The sequence below is a fragment of the Halyomorpha halys genome, unplaced genomic scaffold, assembly GCF_000696795.3.
Source record: "Halyomorpha halys isolate HHAL.00 unplaced genomic scaffold, Hhal_1.1 Scaffold104.1, whole genome shotgun sequence".
Lineage (NCBI taxonomy): Eukaryota > Metazoa > Arthropoda > Insecta > Hemiptera > Pentatomidae > Halyomorpha > Halyomorpha halys.
The window spans coordinates 668,132-674,633 of NW_027107578.1; positions in this window are offsets into that span (position 1 = coordinate 668,132).

Genomic DNA, 6,502 nt, shown 5'->3' on the forward strand with positions numbered 1-6,502 from the left:
TATTAATATATTTATTTTATTTTTTAATTTTGTATAATATATGTGAATATAGAATCATTGTAATTATAAAATTCGAACCATGAGGCCTTGAGTCTTTAAACAACAGTGAATAATCCAATGTCAATTTTTGGCAATTCAGGTAGGCATCATCAGAATACACAATATAAAGACAAAATGCAATACACCTCACATCAGCATTCTAAGAAGGTATACCAACCAGAAATAAACTATCACTCTAAGATATCCCAAAAGATACCGGAGTATGAACAAGACTTGGACTACCTAAATAAAAAATATATAACAACAAAGAAAAAGAATAACAATTTATTTATTTTTACCTAAGCAAGAGATTAATTACACTAAGGAATGTGCAGATATGAAAATTTGTCAAGCAAAAAGTTCATTATTCCACTGAAAGACATTTACCATAATTAGTTGGCTTAAACTTCAGGGTTAATACAATAACATGGCTAATTTTATATTTATACTGTAATAATGATACAATGATCAATTAACAAACACTTTACAAATAAATGTATATATTTTTTGACAAATGATGAACAAATATGTTTTTATATCTTACGATTTCTTTTATTAATTTACCATTTTCGTTTCCTTGTTCCTCTAAACCATTAATCTACTTGTACCTAAATCTATAATCAAATAATTATTAAAAAAGAAGAAGAAACTGAGTACACTGGGCAATTCATTAGCTAGAAATTATAAGCTTAGCCGCCAATCTGTAATACGTTGATAACCAAGTTGTAAATAAAATAAAAATGCAAACTGGCGAATTTATTATTAATCTGAATAATAATTTAAACTTTGGAAGAACAACCTACCATTAAAAGAAGTTTTTTTTTTAACAAATGTTGATTATATAGTAGATCATAATAACTACAAAACACTTTCTATTTGTTGTCCGAAGGGGGGGAGTAAGAATTTATTTTCAAGCCTCCAGGAAATAAAAATAACTAAAACAACAGATATTATTTCACTCAAACAAAATAATGTTCTTGTCTGAAAAAATTATGTAACTTTTTTTGCAAAAAATGAGCAGCTGCTGTACCTTTCTTAATAGTGGGCTTGTAGCGGACCCTCTCTCCTCACCTAGGTGCAATACTGAATGTTAGTAAAAAAAAATATGGTTGGCGTTTGTTCTGAAAGACATTTTGCGTAAATTCCAATACTTGATACCATCCTGAAGGATTGACATCCATACAGGACGTATCCATCAATGCCTCAAGCATTGGGTGGAAAATCCATTAAAAATGATGGCGGTTGGTGGGAGAAACAATCACTCCTGAATAGATAAAATAAATCAATAAGTTCGTAAGAGATAAATCATGTCTATTCACTTCTACATTCTAATAATTGTGACAAGCGATACTAAAAGTAAAAAAGAACTTCATATCACAATATTCGTTAGCAATGTCGAAATATACGTTCAGTTCAGACACCAACAAAAGTGGTGGAGCGCACTATCAGAAGGCCTGGAACAATACCCATTCAATAAGATTAGGTTAGCTGGACGTGAGGTGATCTGACAGGAAATTAGGTCATGGTTCAATCTACAAACAACGTACAACTGGCGAGTTTCAAGGGTATGCACCCTAAATTCCCTACGGATGATATCTGCACTCTAGAGGGTAATCGCCAACGCTCTTGTGGAGGATATTAAGTTCTAAAGTTATTCGCTCTAGACCTAGAGTCTTTATATAAATCCAAGAAGATTAACACAAATTGGCATCACATGATTATTTCTTCCGATCGCGGTTTATGTCTTAGCTGGTAGCTGGTTCCAGTTGTGGCTGTAACAGCTCTCTGCAGTTAGCTCCTTTTAAAGTTGTGAAGTTTTACTTAAAAGTAGTAGCTGAGTATTAGAATATCACAGCCAATTACCCAGTCCACTCAAATGAAACAAGATTCTGTCTTACTTATCTCTATACCCCATCCCACATGACTAAAACATTTGAATGTTCCTTTTTATCCTGTTCCACTGTTTTGGAATTTCCTCCCTTTTAATATTTGTTTTGCTTTTTCCCTATCTTCATTTACATCTCTGCTTTTCCAATACTTTCTCACATCCCAAACAATTGGTCTCTAAGCAATATTACTTATTTATATTCAAATTTTTGATAATAAGCGAATGGCTGTTAATATTGAAGCTTTATCTTTTGTGCACTCATGGGTGTACATATTAATGTGTATGTCATATTATTTTTAGTGTGTATGTATGTGTACATACATGTGTATTGCTTAAGAATTAAATAATTATATTAACTTTTATTTTATGATTGGAGAAGTTTGTCGGGGGTGCAGTCAGCAAAGAACAACATAAATAAACAAAACAATATTTATTTATTTTATGCCGACGTTTTGACCTGAGTTTCAGGTCTTCATCAGGGGTTATAGTGTAGAAGGTAGGCCTAAAAAAAAAAACTTGTTTGGCGTACCTTCTATGCCATAACCCCTGATGAAGGCCTGAAACTCAGGTCAAAACGTCGGCATAAAATAAATAAATATTGTTTTGTTTATTTATGTTGTTCTTTGCTGACCGCACTCCCCCGACAAACTTCTCCAATCATTAATCTACGGTCAACTATCTACACCTCAACTTTTATTTTAATTTTCTTACATATTCACCCACTGGTATGAATACATTAAGTAAAAGAATGAAGCTGATAAGGGAGGAAAATGAATGAATTTTCAGACAGAAAATCATTGCTGTAATGAGCAGCTAGTAATTCCTTGTAGCCGGGATTTATTGGTAGACTGCATTACCATTGAAGGACACAGACACAGGTTGTCAAGAAAGATCTTGGCCAGACTGATGGAAGAAGAGAATTATCACTTCTTTAGAATATAGAACAAATATTAGAGCTTAAATTAAAAGACTAAAATTCTATCAAACATAATTTTCTTTTCTTTTCCTTCCCTTCCATGTGATTATTCAACTAAAATTAAACAAGTAAAAACAGACAGTTTGAAAATTGAAAGGCTAAGAAGTAGTAAATCAAGAAAGGGAGGGAATTGCAGAAGTTGGAAGATTAGGGTTTGAAGTATCACTGTAACATTGCAGTGCAATAGAAATGAGAATGTCTGTCCATTGATGGTCGGGGGTTTACTTTTTGCTGACTGCACTCCTGACCATCTCCTCATATTACAATTTATTTTAAAAACTATTAAAAGGAACAATCATCAGCTTTTGAAATATTAATACAAAATAAAATAGTCTCTCCATCTATCATGCCTGTTGACTTATCTTGTCCTGCTACATCTGTTTGCTAGGTCTAGACCTCCTGTTCCATATCTGTCTGGTTACCTCCTAGAATATGTCAAACTGGTTCTACTCTCCTGGTCTTAGCCAGCATTAGCTTCATCTTCCTCAGGTGGCTTGCTGATGTCAGGGTAATACTCATCCGTCTATGACCCATATGAGGGAATACTCACATTTCTAGACACACTACAATTCTTTTTATATTTATCGGATTAGGAGCTAGTTGTACTTGGATGGAAATAGGTAGAACTCGGAATGACACACGGATGGGTATTTTTCAATTGATGACTGACCTGAAGGTACTCCAATCAAGACTTATTTAATACTTTGATGATAGCTCTGGTTCTCCTGTATCCAGGACGTAGTTTATTTTTGCTTTCCCTTATACTGCTTGGGTTGGGGATCTCTCCATATGTTTATCCTTCTGACTCAGATAGCCAAAGTCGACAATAATGTTAAAACTTTTCTGAACAAAAATCTATTCTATAGGAGAGTTCCTGAATCTCTAATGCACCATACTATAATTATTGTAATATTGCATCATGAATAAAAAAAGGTATTTGACCTTTACCTCAAAAACATTCTTGTATTTTTAATGATGGGTAAGTCAAACTAGCTAAACAGAAGTCAAGAATAGGATATTTTTGATTGTAAACTATTTAAAAAGCTAATGACAGATATGTGTTATTTTTTTTAATAGTTTTTAAAATGTATTTTATTAAATATAATTTTTAAAATAAATAAAAAATGGAAACTTATTAAACTGTACACACCATTATTACTTATGGTGTAGGGCCATAGTAAAACTTTACACTTAACCAGGGTGATTTTTGATGAAATTTCACTTAACTTATTCAGAAATAAAACCTAAGCTTTGGCAAGCTAAATTTGACACTTAAACCTATACGCCTAAGGTCATTATTTAGTAATTTTCAACTAATTTGTTCTTATTTGATCGCAAACTCTGACTATCTTCTTCATATGATTAATTTTTTAGTGTTAGATATAAAAAAATAATAGCTTACTAATATAAAGGAACATTTCCTTAAACCATTCTTTTTACTTACTTCAGTGCCATCCATGAAATAGGCCCTAATATCTTTAAATTATAGGAGAGAGCCTCACAGATTCAAAACTAGTATCCATAGGCTTAAGGGCTAATTAAATGTGTGCTACCATCACAGTGTTAATGAAAAAATTTGCAGAGCACATCTGACTAGGACAAAAAGGAAGAATGAAGCAACATAAATCCTTAATTATTCCATAAAACTTTTTCTTCGCTTTAATAATTATAAAGATTTTATAAATTATTAATTAATTAGGAGTGTGGTATGTAGAAATTAAGATAATTAAGTGTAAGTTTTTTTTTTTTTTTGTGCTGATGTTTCTGTCTAACTTTTAGGGTTTCATCAGGGTTGACCCGAATTTCAAGTAAGTAACAATATTTTATAAATCCTACCTACTAGAGGATTTTTATAGTTGATTTACTATTAGCTTGAACAACTATTTAAATCAAACAAAAGATAATTTCACAGATATGACAGAAACTTCACAAACACGAGAAATATTAACTTTGTAGAAATAAAAATCTTAGGAAAGAAAGAACAACTAGTTAAACACTTTTCATATTTATCCTATAATTTTTCATATGTGACAAAAGAATTAAATAATTCCATTCCTACTATATGCAAGGTAATAATGAATCAAAAGTTTATTAAGAATGTTTTGAAAGAAAGCCAATCATAGAAAACAGAGGTTCTGCTTGAATATAAACCAACAAATATGAAGAATACATAAGCAATAATTCCGTGATTCCATTCCTCAGAACACCCGCCAGCTCTTAGTATCCTCTCTTGTTTTCCCCCACTTCGACTACAGTTCCTTAATCTAAAGAGGGCTATCAGCTGATCTAGAGTTGAGACTGAAAGACTCATGAATTGCTTTGTAAGATTTATCTTTGGGTTTCCAAGGTGCTCTCCTCCCTCCTGTTGGTATACCAAGTTGAAGTGGCTTTATCCAACCTCCAGAAGCAATACCTCCATGGTGTTTTCCTATTCTTAGTTCTTAAAATCAAAAAACCTACTTATATCCTTGATCTCCTCACTTTTCGTTCATTCATCCATACATTAAACACCAGATCCCAACCGATTGATTTATATATGCCTTCATACAGGACCGCCTCCTTCAGCAAATCCGTCATACGTGCAACCTCCTTCTGGAATCCTCATCCATTCTCTCCTTTAAACAATACCTATTCCTTCACTCATAACATAACCAAACCTGTGCATCATTATGAACAATATAAACAGGCATATATTAATAACCATTATAAATAGTAGTTAAACTAAGATCTTAATGTAATTTCATTTTATTTACTGAAAACTTTTAAATGTTTGCCAGACAAATAATCACAATGTAAGAACCATGTATTCATTTTTAGTGGATATATGTCCCAGAATAAAATTATTTTTTCATTTCATTTAATTTAAAATAAATTAGGAGGAATCAATTTTTATGCTCATTCCCAATTGAATTTATATAAATTTACCTGAATAACTATGAAACAGTACTATTGTCCTTTCGGTTGTTTTGAGTGACAATTTTATTTGTCCCTTAGATAATCATATTTCATGCTAAATATGACAAATAATTGATTTTGAAATTCTGTAAAACATAGACTTCTTTTGAAAATGATGATAAAATTTATATTAAAACATACTAATAGTTTAGTATAGATTTAAGTTTCAAATCCACTCTCCATTAAAAAGGGTTCTTCTAATAAACAGTATGAACTTGATAAGTTTTATTACATTGTTTGCTATAACCACAAGTTACATTTTATTAGAAAAAAATCAACTGCTAGTTTAGTTGTAATCCGTTTCAATGCTACTGACTACAAAAGCATTCTTCATTAAAAATAATTGCAGCTTCCTTGGAACAATTTTACTCAAAAATCACCCAAAAGTCCATCTCAGCTCTCAAACAACTCCCAAGATTAGGTCTTTCATTTTCTCAAAGAACTCATAATATCATAGTATTTTCCTCCTCTTTGATTATAGATGCTTACTGTATGAAGGAATATTTGTTGAGCACAAGATGGGATTAAAAAGATTACAGAATTGGTTCATTAGATTTACTCTTCACAAGTTCATTAGAATTGGTTAATTAGATCAGTCATGCCAGTAACAACTGGTATTACCAGCAAGATTTGCTTTATTCTGA